Below are 18,143 nucleotides of genomic sequence, written 5' to 3'. Positions count from 1 at the left end.
TGATAAGGCTTCCACTCCCAAAAAAAGAATGTTCTAGGATACATCATTAATAAGAGGCAATGTGGGCAGAGATCATATCTCACCACAGAACAGACTTGTGGTTTGTGTTCTATGGTTGAAGAAACATTTGATTCCATAGGATATTCTATGGTTGGATCTTCAATAAATGGGACAGGCATTAAACCATGCTTTCTACATCCAAATCTTCTTCAGATTGGTTCTTGTTGTAAGTCTCCAGGACAAAAGTGAGTATGGATGGCAAGAAAGTTGAGGCTTATTTGAGACTTCAGAGGCATTCATATTCTAAATAAGAATGTTATATTCCCAACATATCTCGTGAGGCCAAAATAAAACTGGGTCCCAAGAAACCCAAGACAGTCTTCAGAAGAATCAGGCCTCCAAGCAGCCTCCAGAGTAGGAAGCAGGAGAGTGGTGTCCTGGAGTGTTCGCATTTTACCTAAGGGGTCCACATTTGCGGCCTGGGGAAAGACTGCCAGGATAGCTGGCCAGCCCGTGTCTGTGAATTGGTGTCCTCTTCCTTCTTCTTCAGAGGCCTTTCTGCCACACACCACTGGATTCAGATGGTGTGTTGTCCATAGCAGGCAGCTCCCTTCAGATAAGAAAGGCTGGGTTAGCCTCCAATTTCATGCTGGTCAGACCTGGGTTCCAGATACTCCCCAAACGATGAATTTTCTCTTCCTGTGTTATCCCAGAACCAGAAGTATAAGGTAATTTGCTATGTCCTGAATGTGTCCAGCAACAAGAAGATCATGAGAAACTTTAAAACTAGAAGTCATACAAAGAAAAATGCCCTAACCCCACAAAATGCCACCTTAGACAAGGTCATGGTTTTACTTTGATATAAAGGGAATGGAAGAAAGAAGCAAAGAAAAATATTCTGTGATCCATATAATGTATAAAAAAATGGACATCAAGTCTTCAGAAGCCCCTCCTTCTGTCTCCCAGCATAGTTGAAATTCTGCAGACAAACCAGCATCCATCATTCTAAAAACACACTGCTAAATCTTAACATCTTTGACATCTAACAGAAAAGAAAATATAATAATGCAAGGTTATCGATGAAATTATATACAGGATAGAATTTATATTTGCATATATTAAATCAAAAAACTAAAAAATATCATTTGAAATTATTCAACTTATAATACTATTTAAAACAATAAATTTAAAAATCTGTACCAAAATCAGAATCTAAAAAATCATTGTTAAGAGAGATGATTTTTAGAGATGACATTTAGCTATAGTTCATGGAATAGAACAAAAATATTTTTCAAAGGTAAAACTGAGATGTTGATACTAAAATGCATATGGGAATTTATAATAACTAAAATGATTCTGAGTACAAGTCATGGAACATTAGTTCCATTTTCTCTACATTGCTAGCAATATTTTATATTTTTGGCTTTATTATCTTTTAATGTGTAACCATCCTAATGGGTGTAATATTGTATCTCATTATAGTTTTTAAATAACTGTTATTTTGTTCCTTTGCAATGTCATACATGTATACTCTGATTATTGTAACCCCCACCAGTCTAATGTCCCCTCTATCTACATAACACTCCAGAATGACCTTAAAATCAAGGATTCCCATGTCTCTACTAATGACCCTCAGGGCCATCCTGAGACCCCTCCACTTCAGTCTGAGTGAAAAACCTGGGTGTAGCAATGTGAGAAATGTTTGTGAAGGGTGTCCTAGAAGTGATGGTGTTACTGTGTCTACAACCATGAAAAAGCTCAGGTATGTAACATTGACCACAATACAGTAGGGCTCAGGAGGGTAGGGAAAGTGTGAATTATGAAATGCATAACCATCTCCATTCATGACACTGCACTAAGGTGAGTGTCTCTACACTCACCACACACATACACAGGTTCTCTTTGTATGGACTCAGTGACACTTGTTGAGGTGGGACTCTTAGAGATATCTTTTCCATATTCACCACATTCTCAACAGTTTGCCACTGAAGCATTCACTGAAGCCAGCTTTGCATTCGGAATATGATTAAAAATATTGACTTAGGGCACTATATATGACACATTATTTCAGTGGATTTGGTTTATTACTTATATTATGTTAATTGGGTCCTCAAAACAATTACAAGAGAATCCTACATGTAAGACCTTGCAGGTTCCTGCTTCAGATGGTTCTAATTACTAGATAAAGTTGCCTGTAGCCAATGGATGAGTAGGGAAACTGAAGCCCAACTTTAGTTTTCTTCTGCCAAAAGAACCTAGAGAAGAAGGATTGAGGACCATCATGCCAGGGAAGCAGAATAGAGACAGAAAATGTGGTTCCTTCATACAATGGAATACTACTCAGCTATTAAGACTGAGGACATCCTGAGTCTTGCAGGCAAATGGATGGAACAAGAAACTATCATCCTGAGTGAAGTATCTCAGACACAAAAGGACATGCATGGTATGTACTCACTAATAAGTGGATATTAGAAAAAAAAGTGACGAACACCCAAGATACAGTCCACAAAACTCAGAAAGATCAACAAGATTAAGGGTTCAAGGGTTCAAGTGAGGATGCCTCAGTCCCATGCAGGAGGAAGTGAAAGAGAACAGGGGGGTAGGGATGACCTGGTATTTGGGTAAAGGAAAAGGACTGAAGACCTGAGGGCTAGCAGAAAGAATGGAAACAAGCAACCATGGGAAGTAGGAAGTTTGGGGAACCCTCCAGAATACAGCAGAGATCTAGGAGGTGAGAGAATCTCAGGACTCAAACAGAGGGACGTAGATGAAATGCCTTGCAGTGGGAAGAGGGAAGTTGTAGAGTCCACCTCCAGCAGAAAGATGGGCATGAAGTGAGGGACGGAGTTGCCATCCCACAGTCAAAATTCTGATCGGTAATTGTTCCCATCTGAAAGAACTGCAGGGCTGGAAATGGAGAGGGTCCTGAGGAAAAGAAGGTTCAGTGACAGGCCCAAAGTGGGATCCAGCTCAAGGGGAGGTCCCAAGGTCTGACCCAGTTCCTGAGGCTATGGAGTGCTCACAAAAAGGGATCTATCATGACTGCCCTCTGAAAGACCAACAAGCAGCTGAAAAAGTCAGATGCAGATATTTATACCCAACCAATGGACAGAAGCTGCTGTCTCCTGTACTTAAACTAGGGAAAAGCTGGAAAAAGCTGAGGAGGAGGGCGACCCTCTAAGAGGACCATCAGTCTTAAGGTCCCTGAGACCTCTCAGACACTGGACCACCAACTAGGCAGCATACTCCAGCTGATATGAGGTCCCCAACTCGTATACTGTGGAGGCCTGCTGGATCTGGTTTCAGTCAGAGAATATGCACCTAACCCTCAAAAGACTGGAGGCCCCAGGGTGTTTAGTGCTCTGATGGGTTGGGGTGAGGGAAAATTTTTGTGGAGATAAGGGGGCAGGGTAGAGGTATGGGATATGGAACAGTTGCAGAGTCGACAGGGAGAGGAATAAAATCTTGAGTGTTAAAGAAAAGAAAAAGAAAAAAAGAAACTATATGAACAAATAATGCAGAAGTAGCTTTTATCATTAGGAAGAGGAAAAATTATATTTGAATAAATATGTTGGTATGTGATTATAATTAAATGAAGTAACTGCTTTAAAAATAAAAGAAAAAGAAAAAACATGTGTATGTTAGTTATTTTTTCTGAGTTATTGCACTATAAACAGTGGTTCCATAGATAGTCTGGGTCATTCTAATAAGAGAACAAATAGACATAATATCTATGTAGCTGCTATTCCTGGTTGTCAACTTGACTATATCTGGAATCAACAACAATCCAGAATTGGAAGGCTCACCTGCGTTTTTGATCTTGAGGCTGGGTGATAAAAGTTTCTGACCTGGATCTTGGCATGGAGATCTTGAGGCATAGTGACTATGAATCCCAGGAGACTAAGGCAAGATCTCTGAGTTCAAGGTCATTCGGAACAAAGCAAATACCAGACCCAGGCGTGATGACCCAGACGTGATTGCACACACTTAATCTGGGCCCTATTTTCTGCTGGATACCTGCATAAAGACATTGGAAGAAAGAAGATAATTAATACTTTGCCTGATTATACTGTGGTACTGAGCAACTGCTAGATCCTTGGACTTACATTCACAGATGCTCACCATTGTTGGGAGTTGGACTACAGACTGTGAGTCATCAACAAATTCCCTTACTATATAGAGACTACCCACAATTTCTGTGACTCTAGAGAACCTTGATTAATACAATCTTGACACATATAGATGTACTAAGATTTGGACACCAATTTTTTAAATGTATAACTGAATGAATGCAATAATCAAAATAGCTGATTAACATAGAAATATGTTTGTTTTACTGTTTTTAAAGGTGAAGAAAACATTAGACAGATGAGATGGTGTGTTTTGTTGTAAGTAAGTGCACGTTGCCACTGAAGCCCTATACAAGGACAAAAGCTAATGATGTGTCCTGGATACAGGTTCTTCACACTGCCACAGAAAAGCAAAATACATCAAACAAAATTGTGTCCACTGACAAATATAATTGGATGCTGTAAGGGCATTTGAGGAAATGCGACATGTTTGGGAAAGATAATTGAGGCCATGTTTATAATAATTTGAGAAGCTGAGAGAAAAACTACAAATTTTATGAAAATGCATTTAAAAGGCTAATTACAGTCTAAGCCACATCTTGCTAGAAAAAAAGGAACCTCTACCAGTCTCATCAGAAATCTGAAAGCTAGTAAGGAGAAGGGACACACAGGATCAGTGTGCAGTGTATGTATCTATGAAAATGTCATACAAAAATTACTCCTGGGATATATAGACTTTATACTACTAAGAATTCAAAGGGTGAAGTAATTGTGAGCGAGGAAAAGCAAAAAAGGACTGAGGGTCATGTTTTGGGCCCATTTTCTAAGCATTTATAAAAAAAAAATATCTAGCATTCAAAAGCCACTCACGCAGTTGCCACCTTTCTATTGTTCACATTGTGACATGCATACAGAATGTTCAGGTAGCAGTGGTCTGAATCACAACCAAGCAAACGCAAACCTATTGTATACTAAATAATGTACCTAAATAAATAATTTGGGATCATTCATATCTTTTCAATTTCATGTCTTAAAAATGGCAAACTACAATCTAGAGAAGTCAGATACAGAAGAGTTAAGGGAGGATTTTGTACTGTGTGTATAATTGTTGAGAGACAGGCTGTAAAGCTCTCGCATAAGCATTAAGGTTTAGTTAATCTTTCCACATTGCCATTTAAGTCCTCATTTATGGAGATCAACCTTGATAAATGTGCAGATTAGTTTCAAAATAATTACAAAAGTCCTATAATACTTTGAGTAAGTTTGCCTTTTGATTTTGGTCAAATTTATACTATTGTGGGGAGTGTCATATATGTGCCATTGATTAAAGATTGGACAAGCCTACTAGGATAATGGTTCTCATTAGTTATCAGGACTTGCAAGCATTGAAAATCTGGAAATTTATTTCCCAAACTACTGCCAAAGTGAACCAAAGCTGCTGGAAAAAGGAGACCACATCACAGGCAATGAACCATATGCATGCAGTTACACACCATGGAACCAATCATTACTTTCTGTTTAAATAGTTTTAAGTAAGATGACCTGATATAATGTTAATTATTACATAATAAATCCTTCAATTATTCTTACATTGAAAATTCCCTAAATTCCCTAAATTAATATAGAGATAATTACTTGGACTCCTGAAGATATTTACTAAAAACTATATGTTACTAACAACAGTAAAATAAAAATCACAAAGCCAGATGATTTTCTATAGTTGAAATGTCCGTTGCATTTGTATCATAAAAGGAGAAATGGATGAGACTGATGAAGTCTTTTATTGTCTTTATGTAAAATACATTTAACAAGACTTTTAAGTAAATATATTATTAATTATAGATCACTCATAAACTAAGCTATGATCAATAAACTATGAAAATCAGTTTAACGTAGTGAGCATGATTAATTTTGTTCAATATAGTTCTTTTTTAATTTAATGCATGTGTGCCTCGTGTGTTCACCACCTACTCCATTCATGGCAACTGTCTCCATGTCCCTTTGGATCATCCTGACATCTTTAAAAAATAACTCCCTCAGTTATTCAGGTGTGTGCATTAATATAATCCTCCTCAAGGAGCTTGGGCATCCTACCAGGGGCCAATTTTCTGAATAAAATTGATTGTTCTTCACCCAGCAGCCAACAACTGTTAGCAATTCCACAGGCAGCAGGTTATTTCATGGATCCTTACCCTATCTGTTGTAAATGCCTCTTGGGTTCAACATTCTGTCTAGTCTATAGCAATGCAGACATTTGATAATTTCTCTTGCATAGCACCCCGAAGCTGACAGCAAAGTCTGCTGTTGAAGTCAACACACAAGTTTGTAAGAGAATCATCACAGGACAAAGTCCTCATGGTACTAGAGAGTGCTACATAGGATTCTGGTAGAGAAAAGTCACCAACTCTTTTCCAGTCATGAACCCTGGTGTTATTACGATGATTAGCTTTGCCAGATTGGTGAAATAGTGATCTGGATATTATGGGTAGCCATATAATTTCCCTGTGAATTTAAGGTGTACTACATGGGAATTAACTCATACCTGGTACTGTAATTTGGGTCAAGAACCTTTAGTCTCCTAAAGAAGAAACTACACCTTTTATTTTTCTAGATGGACATGGTATCAAACTACCTTCTAAAATGTATCTTTATACCAATTAGATTAGTTGGGCACCCAGATTTCATCTGAGCATGGCATTCCTATTTCTTCTGAATTTTATCTTTAAATAGTATCACATAATAAATACTGTAGCATTACCTATTAGTTGTAAAATTATGGGACAATATCTGTATAATCAAATACTGGCAATAATAATAATGAATCCTAGTTTTCAGTGTTGAATGACTATTTAAAATAATAGTCATTTTTAAATTTTAATGATATTTAGGCATGACTAAATGAATACAGATTATGTGTTTTTATGTGCAGAATTTATGTGCAGAATTACATGTCCATGTTCAAATATTTTAATAAACAAAAATTATTTTGTAATAGATATGACATACTGTAAGAAACCAAGACATAAATATTATGAATTTCTAAATAAATGATTTAATGCTTAGAAAGATGTTAGGGTTAAGAATATCAAGCAGGAAAATGTAATTCTGAATGCTAAGTATATGTACTAAAGTTCTTCTGCTGTAAATGTCAGGGCTGCTCGCCTGTATCAAGCCTGGATAGATGAAGGCAGTTCAGGAGACAGAAAGCAGAAATGAAATCAAACATGACATATAGAACAGCCCAACAGAATGCTGTGAGAAAACATTTCTTTCTTCAGAAAAGAAACTGCTGGAGCTCAATTTCTAAAAATAGATCAACTCGTTTGTAAATTTATATTCATAAACTCACAAAATGGAAATAATAAAATGTATTCCTGTATGGACATATTTTCAAACTATAAAGCTGAATAATACATTTTCTCAATGTATATTTAGAAGCAACAGCTCTCTCTAGTCAAGAAGAAACCATGGAATAAAATAATTTTAGTCTTAAATTGAAATTTAATTTCTCCTCTTTTTCTTCCTTGGATATAAAATAATTAGTTTGATGTCAAGGTATGAAAAGAACCCTTGTCCCCATTGTAATGAGCCACACATTGCTTATATCCAATATACTTACAAATTCCAATAGCATATACTTTTGTTATGTATCATCTATTCAAGTGGGTACCAGTATAAAGCAATATAAAAATATTTTGATTCAGATGCCTTTTACGTATTGTTTTAGTTAGGGTCTCTATTATTGCAATGGAACATCATGACCCAAAATAAATTGTGTAGAAAAGGGTTTGTTTAAGCTTCCACTTTCATAATTGCTGTTCTTCATTGACTAGCAGAAGTAAAAACAGGAAGTCAGGCATGGCAGGACCCTGGAAGCAGGAGCTGATACATAGGCCCTGGAGAAGTGCTGGTTACTGGCTTGCTCCATCACTGCTTTCTCAGCCTAGTTTCCTCTAGCACCTAGGGCCAGCAGCGCAGGTGGAATCACTCGCAATAGGTTGGGCCTCCCCCATCAATCACTAATCAAGAAAATGCCTTACAGATAAGTGATGGGGAGGTATTTTTATCAATTAAGGGTCCTTCTTTTTCAGAAAACTCTAGTTGTGTGTGTGTGTGTGTGTGTGTGTGTGTGTGTGTGTGTGTGTGTGTGTGTGATTGACATGACTAGTCAGCAAACTTATAAATTTTATTTTGAGTGTTAATTGCAATATGTGATTTATATTAAATATTCTATTTTGGTTGCTATGAATAGACAATAGAAAGAAAACCTAAGTAAAAAAATGATAACAGGTCTAGAGACATGGCTCAGCAGTTAAAAGTGAGTAACTCTTTGCAGAGGAACCTGAGTTTGGATCCCAGCTCCCTTCGGGGAGCTCAGAACTGTTCAACCTTCAGCTCTCAGAAACATATATCCTCTTCTGGATTTAGAATGCACTTACCCACATCTGTGTTCATAGTCACACATTCATATATTATCAAAATAAATGTACAAGGAAAGAAATTATATAGAAAATGCATTATTATGGTCTACAATGAGAGCACATGCACCCCCCCTAATCTGCCTCCCATGATTATTTTCTCTTCTTTCTAAGTGGTACTGAAGAATCCTTACTTTGGCCTTCCTTCCTCTGAATCTTCTATGGTCTATATGTACTCTGTACTTTTTGGATAATATCCACTTATCAGTGAGTGCAAACTATGCACGTCCTATTGGGATTGGTTTACCTCAGTTAGGGCGATACTTACTAGTTCCATCCTTTTGCTTACAAAATTCGTGATGTTCTCATTTTTAATAGCTGAGTAGTATTTCATTATGTAAATAAACCACATTTTCTGTATTGATTCTTCTGTTAAGGGACATCTGGGCTCTTTCCAGATTCTGGCTATTAAGAACAAGGCTGCAATAAACATAGTGGAGCATTTGCCTTTGTGGTATGGTAGAGCATCTTTTATGTATAAAGCAAATACATATATATTTGTGTCTTCAGGTAGAACTATTTCCAATTTTCTGAAGAAAATACAGATTTATTTCCAGCATAGTTGTACCAGTTTACAATCACATCAGCAATGGAGGAGTGATCCTCTTTTTCCAAATCCTTGCCAGCATGTGCTGTCACTTGAGTTTTTGATCTAAGCCATTCTGATTGGTGTAAGATAGACTCTCAGGGTCATTTTGGTTTTATATTGCTCTGATCACTAAGGATGTTGAAGATTTCTTTAACTGCTTCTTGGACATTTGAGATTCCTCTGGAAGCAAGAGGAAGGGGAAAAGGGGGAAGATAAAGTATGGGAGGACAGACAGAATGAGGAGGACAGACAAAATGAGGAATGACCACAGCACTGAGTCATGAGTGGAGGGAAGTTCAGCAAACGCAGTTGAGCTGAAGCCAGTTCAGTGCAGTTCAGTTAAACGCAGTGGAAAACATTGCAGTCAGTATAGTTCAGCTCCTGGAATGGAGAGGCAGGTTTGTCTCCCCACAAACCCCCAACAGAAAGCAATTGCAAGAGAAGCAAGGTTAATCTGTGTGCTTGGAGAGGAGTTTTGAGCCAGAACAGCTGAGTTGAACTAGCCAGCCAGAGTTCAAAAAGGACTAGAAAGGGTGAGCTTATTCAGCACAAGCTTCTGACATGACAATCAAAACTGTCAAAAAAAAAAGATAGTTTTACACATATTTATCTATACAGTGGTACATATTGCTCAAAGGAAATTAATAAAGAAGTCTTATAAATTAAGACATAATTTCCTTGTCTTTCTTTGTCTCTTCACTCATAAATTTTTCTTTTGGTGCTGTTTCTGTAGGCAACTGCTAGTAAATGCTTTTCAGTTGCAATTATCACCATTAAACTACATATTATTCTGATAAGTATATTCATGCTCTATAGCTATTCGTTAACTTCTTCAATCGATACAATTATGAGTGACCAATGTCTATTGTCTGTTCCTTTTATGTTTTCATTAAGCAGAGGTATAGTAAATGCTGAAATTACTCATTTGTTATTTTATCATTCATGATATATTAACTTAGATATCAGTGATTTTTGACTTGAGATTTATTTTATATCTCCTAGCTATGCAAAGTAATACTTTTAGTTCTGGAAAATTAAGACCTATTAATAAATTGTGGTCAAATGTCTCAATTATTTGACAAGAAGATGCAACAGTAGCATATTGCATGAACACCCTGTTTGTTATAAAAAGGGCTTTCATCTTATATATGTGCAACTCATTTTTAATAGCATCCCAATACAGTAACCAACACAAATCTCTGAAGAAATCTGTGCACATATCATTTTATTAAGAATTATTGTAAACAACTTTCAATCAAGAACACATCAAACACAAGTGTATGTGTCCTTGAGTCAAACAAGATTCTTTTTAGATGATTTTCAGAACTCTAATTATAAAATAATTCTGCAATAACTGTGTTGTATTGCTTAATATTTTCATGAAAATATCTATCTAGTATGAAATGATACAACCAGCCTCTAGTGCTTTATGGGATAGGGGGGTTCTAGAGGGAAAACCGGGAAAGGTTATAACATTCTTTTTTATTGAATATTTTATGTACTTACATTTCAAATATATATATATACATATATGTATATATATATATGAAAATCTGTGATAAATTTATAAAATGTGGCCTGAGATAGAAATTATTCTGCAAATTAGAGTATTTTTCCTACTGTGTACTAGAGAAATATCTCCCTGTCATCGGAATAAGAGGTATGTTATTTTCCTGGATATCTTAGCAAACTGTCACAATTTACTCTATTTCTAGCAATAATATCAAGAATTTTGTTGTTTTCTGTGTGCTTTCTTATTTGTTTATTATGTTTTGTAAGAATTTAAAACCAATTATTTTTAAGTGATTATTTTTTCTTAAAGTATAATCCTTGGGTCAGCAACCATATGATTAGCTGCCAGGTGACTGAAGCATACTACTGTGGCATTTTAAACACTGAGGTTCTTGACTTTTGTCTCAGCTCTGTTAAATAAGTTCACAAAAAAAAAACCTCAGCTAATACGGCTACATGGTCTTTTCTAAGAAATCCAATATAAATACATATCGATAACGCTAACAAAGAAACATGAATTTGCAGTGTAAAGAGAAAATGTGACAACTCAACTTGTAAAGTGGATTTCTCAGAATTTGTCATTTTGTTAAATGAATGGTGTTGAATATACACATAGACACATGCATGAATATATACAGAACTGCTCTTACATCATACAGCTCTATATTGTCTCACAGAAAATTTCCCCTGTATGTCTAAAGGATAAATATGTTTTCTAAACACACACACACACACACACACACACACACATGAGAGAGAGAGAGAGAGTTCTCTCTCTCTCTCTCTCTCTATATATATATATATATATATATATATATATATATATATATACACACACACACACATATGTTCTACATATATATGTTCTACATATATGTTGTCAGAATATATTTTCTTTTTTCTTTTTTTTGGTTTTTGGTTTTTGGTTTTTGGTTTTTGGTTTTTGGTTTTTGGTTTTTGGTTTTTGGTTTTTGGTTTTTGGTTTTTGGTTTTTGGTTTTTGGTTTTTCGAGACAGGGTTTCTTTGTGTAGCCCTGGCTGTCCTGGAACTCGCTCTGTAGACCAGGCTGGCCTCAAACTCAGAAATCCACCTGCCTCTGCCTCCCAGAGTGCTGGGATTACAGGCGTGTGCCACCACTGCCCAGCCAGAATATATTTTCTAAATAAAATGAATTCTGTGTCTTGCATTTTATTTGTGAATCATTTTCCCTGTATAGGTCAACAGCAACATGTATCCTTTCCTAAAGTGAGCCATTCTGTCATTAACTGCTACTTAGTGTCAGGTATGTTAGAATTCTTAATGCACACCTAAACCAGTTCAAGAAAACAATGATCATTGTTTGGAAGTAATTGACAGAGTAATACGCCTTTTATTATTTTTATTACTCTATTTTACAGGATGTCAAGGCACATCAATATTTTTGTCATTTCCCTTACAGTCCTCCTGAAATTTTTATAGTATTCAGTAAGCGGATATGTGCTTTATTGCATCCACTGATAATAAAACAAAACATGTTTTAAAAGAAAATGCAAATTAGCTATTTATTATCAAAGTATATTTAACAGTTTATTCAAGTTATTTATTCTTTCAATTCAACAGATTAAATATTTACATATATCACTTCATGTAATGTTCTAGTTCAGTTTTTTGTCAACTTAACACAGCTAGAGTCTTCAAGTAAGAGGGAACCTCAAGTAAGAAAATATTCTATTCAGATTGCCTATTGGCAAGTTTATAGTGCATTTGCTTGATTAGCAGTGGATGGTGCAGAGCCCAGGCCACAAAGGGCGGTGCCCCATCAGGTCATGCTGTCATAGTAAGTGGGATAATGTAGACAGTGTAAGCCTTAGAGCACATCTCAGTTTCTTTGTGGTCTTTGCTTCAGTTTCTGACTCAGTTTTACTCCCTTGAGTTCCTACCCTGATTTCCTTAACATACAGTGATTGGGAGGAGTAAGCCATACAAATCGCTTTTCCATAACATCATTTTGATCAGTGTCTTACTACAGTAATAGGAAGCAAACTAACACATGTAAGGTGGCATGTAAAGTTATATACAGTTCTTTTCTTGGGAAGACAGAAGCAGGCTGCTTAAAATGATATACAAAAAGGAGAAAGTTCTGTGTAATGTAAGGAAAGGTAAATGTTAAAAATGTGGGTGGGTGTTTAGAAGTATGAGCATTCAAATAGATTGAAATCTAATAAAAATTCATGAATTAAAAACAGAATATGTCAGATGATGATTCCTCATAAAGGGTAAAACATTAGGAAAGATTTGATGGCAGGAAACTTCTGGATATCCCTTGTGTGGTCACACATGAGCCATTGTCAAGAAGGTACTTTTAACTTGGGTAGAGACATGTAGGATAAATGAAAATTTATGCACAGTGTAGTTGCAATTTTTATTACTAAGTGAATGAATCAGCAAAATTACTTATAAGCTATAGCACTGCATGATATAGGGAAAATAAGTTAACTCAAAATACATGTGCACTAGTTTTTGCAAGAGAGTTATAGGAATGGAAAGTAGGTAAAATATATGAGAACTGTAGGAGAGAGAGGCCCCTCTAATTTGAAAAAACATTCAGAGAAGAAAATCCACAAGATCTGAAATATTTCCCAAAGGAATATGTCAAGGTTTTATAGCAGATTAGTACCCTTTCTACTGTATTAAAGAGAAGGAATTCATAACATTGAAAATGAGATGAAGTACAGAGTGAATTCATCAGTCTAGTAAAACTGCAAGAGAATATGTGGAGAAAGCCAATGAAATGCATCTCAGGATTACCATTGAAAACTGGAAGTGCATCGATTTAATTTGCCTTCTATTAAGATTGTTATATGCATAGTAATTAGGTGATGTAATAAAAGTACAAAGTTTGATGGAAACAAAGAAATAGTATGGGTTTGATGGAGAAAAAGTATATTAAAGATCAGGTTTCAGGAAATAAGACTATAATATAAAGTATTTAAAATGTAAATGTGTTTTTACAGGAAAAAGAACAATGAAAATAAAAATGGAAAATGGTCCATGCAGTATTTATCAAATTCCATTATTTAAAACAGATAAAATTCAAATAAAGGAAGTTATTATAAAATAGAGACTGAGTAGTACTTTTCTGTAGGCTTCAAAGAAATTGTGTGGGCAAGTTAAAGTAGTAGACCTCTTTTTAGTAACCTGATCTATTTCATAAATGTAGTTCTATGCATTGTATATTCTAGGCAATATAAATACGGTTATATTTGATTAAAAAAATAAAGGAATTAGAATTTAGAGCATAGCTTTCCTGGTTGGGTCATAATAATTCTTTTTACAGAAACTAGGCACCTATGTCACGTCTATGTAACCATTTGTGAATAATTTTGGTGTTACATTCCATGTTAAACATTAGGCAGTCAGTGTTTTGATTCTCCTTATCTCAAGTTCATGTTTTCTCCTTGTCTTCATTTGGTGTTTCTGTTGTTGTAAAGAGAGAGTACAATCAAGATATGTCTTATAATGAAAAATATTTAATTGGACTTGTATTACAGTTTAGTGATTTAGTACATTACCATCATGATGGAAAGCATACAGGATGTAATTTGCTGGATTGGTAGCTGAGACTTCCACATCTGAATCCACAGTCAGCAAGAAGAGAGAGTGACCCTTGCCTGACTTGAGCATCTGAAACCTCAAATCTCATCCCCAGTAATGCACTTCTTCCAAAATGGACAGAGCTACCCCAACATGGTCACACCTCCAATAATGCCTTTACCTATGGGTCTATGAGGATCATTTTCATTCGAACCACCACATTCATAATCCTCTGCTATTAGCTCAACTAAAACCATAATTTCATTTCAATAACTTTACAAAAAGTTTTATGCATTAACGATATGTTTCAGAATGAAACTCAGTATGAGATACAATATTGAATTTTTCCTCTAATCTTTGGCCTTTTGATATATATGTATCACTTGATACTGGAATACCTTTAGGTAGAAAACTATTTCATTACCTTCAAAGGGCTAATGTGAAACACACACACACACACACATACACACACACACACACAAATATATGTAATTTCATCGCTTGTGCCATTCTATGAAAAAGGCATCACCCATTGAATAATCCCTGTTTTATTTTTTCAAACATTAATGTCTTCTAAACATAAACTGAAGATAAGTTGGATAATGATTTATATACTCTTCCATATAAAGCAAGAACTATAATACTAAAAGTATCTCCATGATTAAAGTACAGAGCCAAGGGGGAGCACATGTTCTAATCGCACAAAAAGGTCACTACGTGTGATAACTATTCTCAGTTGTCAATGTGACTCTCTGGTATGATTCATAGTTCAGAATTAGAGGGCACACCTGTGATCGTGATTTTGAGGGAATAAGAAAACACACCTTTGATCTGGATCTTGAGGCTGGAAGACACAGGGATTTGCTATCCAGATTTTGAGGTGGAATAACACACTCTTTAGATCATGATCAACACATGTCTTTAATCCAGATCTTGATGCATACCTTTAGTCTGGGCCATAGATTGTGCTGAAGGCCTATATAAGGACAATAGAAGAGGAGAGATGCTGTTCATTCTTTATCCCCTTGTACTCACATTGTCAGCACGTTCATGGGAGCCTACTGATACAGAAGACCAGCTAAAACAACCAAGTTCATAGGACTGAGCAACTATAGATTATTGGACTTTCCATTCACAGCTGGCCATTGTTAGATTAGTTAGACTACAGCCTATAAATTATTTCAATACACTACATTCACACACTCACACACATGCATACTCACTCAAACACACACACACACTCACACACACATATGTATCTAATTGATTATGTATTTATACTATATATAGTAAATTTAATAGATAGATATATATAACTATATAAATATATAGTATATAATATTAGAGAGATGGGGGGAGTCATTCCATAAGTTCTGTGACTCTATAGAACCCTGAGCAATAAACATAATAATGTTATATTATATATGGTGTGCTTTTGCACATTTAATGTAAAGGGCATCCAGTGGCTCATGAATATTTGTGATTGATTTAAAGTTGCAAGAATTACGATTTAAATTATACTGCTAAGAAAAGAGTAAGAATTGGGGGAATGGTATTAGACCTACAAGTTAAAGTATATGCCTTGTGGTAGGAGAATATCTAGAGTCTTAGAACATCTCAATACTCCAGTATTGAGAAATTTCTAGTTATCACTGGAGAGAAGAAAAAGCAGTACAAATTAGCATCTCCGTCTAGTCTCCAGCTCTTCTTTATTTATCTAGCATGTTTTTCAGTACACTACGCCGCTCACATCAGTTCTTTCTTTCAGCAATGTGAATTTCTGGAACAAACTTAAGATTTCAGTCTTGTACACAAGTGACTTTATTCACTGAGACATCTCTTTATTAGATTAAATGGTAAAGATTTTAAATGTATAAGTACCATTCAGAGGAATGAACCAAGTAACTGAACAACACATCCTAAAAGTGGTACTAATAAGTTCCTTACTCAAACAAGGATCATGTAAAACTTCCTCAGTATTAGTTAGTAATTGTTCTGGTACTCAGGAGTTTTAAAATCTAACATGAAGGTATTTTACCTACCTCTTAGAACAATTACAGTTACCTGACAATGTCACACTTTGAAAATAAGTGAAGTAATGTCATTTCTGCTTTATTAATTCCATATTCGCAGTTAATGATTTTCAGGAAACCAGTGGATTAAAGGAAACGCAAAGGATAAAAGAAAAGAATTGTTTTAAAAGTTTTTATCTGTTATTTCTAGGTTATAAAAGGGGGAAACATAAGATATACCTGTACAGTATGTTTTATAATTAAATGGATATTCTAGTACTCATCCTATCCAGACAGTGTAGTAAGTACTTAGATCAAATAAAAGCATTCTTCTGAATGCGCACCTTAGAAGCTACTTGAGTAATAAAATAAACTTATGAAAAAGTAAGGAAAGGACAAATAAAGTAGAAAATAGTTCATAAGTAAAATCAAGAACATTGTGAGGATACACTGTCACTCTTTTCAGACACAACAGAAGAAGGCATTGGATCCCAGTACAAATAGTTGTGATCCACCATGTGGTTGCTGGGAATTGAGCTCAGAACTTCTAGAAGAACAGTCAGCAGTCTTAACCACTGAGCAAAAGTCTGTATGATAAGAACTGCAAGTCTCTGAAGAAAAAAATGGAAAAAGATCTCAGAATATGGAAAGATCTCCGATGCTCATGGACTGGCAGGATTAATATAGAAAAGTGGCCATCAGACTGAAAGCAATCTACAGATTCAATGCAATCCCAATCAAAATCCCAACTCAATTCTTCATAGACGTAGAAAGAGTAATTTGGAATAACATAAAAAACCCAGGATAGCAAAAACTATTCTCAAAAATAAAAGAACTTCTTGGGGAATCACCATCCCAGACCTCAAGCTATATTACAGAGCAATATTGATAAAGACTGCATGGTATTGGTACAGAGACAGGAAGAAACTTCAGTGGAATAGAATTGAAGATCCTGAAATGAACCAATACCTATGGTAACTTGATCTTTGATAAAGGAGCTAAAACCATCCAGTGGAAAAAAGACAGCCTTTTCAACAAATGGTGCTGTTTCAACTGGTGGTCAGCAGGTAGAAGAATGCTCTTGTTTCCTTGTACAAAGCTCAAATCCATTTGGATCAAGGACCTCCACATAAAACCAGATACACTGAAACTTACAGAGGAGAAAGTGGGGAAGAGCCTTGAACATATAGGCACAGGGAAAATTTTTATGAGCAGAAAACCAATAGCTTATGCTGTAAGATCAAGAATCAACAAATGGTACCTTATAAAATTGCAAAGTTTCTGTAAGGCAAAGGACACTGTCAATAGGACAAAACAGCAATCAACAGATTGGGAAAAGATCTTTACAAATCCTACATCAGATAGAGGGCTAATATCCAATATATGCAAATAACTCAAGAAGTTAGACTCCAGAGAATCAAATAACCCTATTAAAAATTGGGTACAGAGCTAAACAAAAAATTCTCAACTGAGGAGCACCGAATGGCTAAGCCCCTAAAGAAATGCTCAATATCCTTAGTTATCAGGAAAATGCAAATCCAAACAACCCTAATACCAGTCAGAATGGCTAAGATAAAAAACTCAAGGGACAGCAGATGATGGTGAGGATTTGGAGAAAGAGGAACACTCCTCCATTTCTGGTGGGATTGCAAACTGGTACAATGATTCTGGAAATCAGTTTGGCAGTTCCTCAGAAAATTGGACATAGTATCACCTGAGGACACAACTATATGACTCCTGGGTATATACTCTAAAGCTTCTCTAATATATAACAGGTACACATGCTCCACTATGTTCGTAGCAGCCTTATTTATAGTAACCAGAAGCTGGAAATAACCAAGTTGTCCTTCAACAGAGGAGTGGATACAGAAAATGTGGTACATTTACATAATGGAGTACTACTCAGCTA

General features: G+C 35.6%; 1 pseudogene; it reads left to right on the top strand.

Moving 5' to 3' along the window:
- Positions 1 to 251: 251 nt before the first annotated feature.
- LOC127691156 (developmental pluripotency-associated protein 2-like) lies at positions 252 to 860 on the top strand (annotated as a pseudogene).
- Positions 861 to 18,143: the final 17,283 nt, after the last annotated feature.

Source organism: Apodemus sylvaticus, chromosome 8 (assembly GCF_947179515.1).
Source record: "Apodemus sylvaticus chromosome 8, mApoSyl1.1, whole genome shotgun sequence".
Classification (NCBI taxonomy): Eukaryota; Metazoa; Chordata; class Mammalia; order Rodentia; family Muridae; genus Apodemus; species Apodemus sylvaticus.
This window is presented reverse-complemented; position numbering and strand designations above follow the sequence as displayed.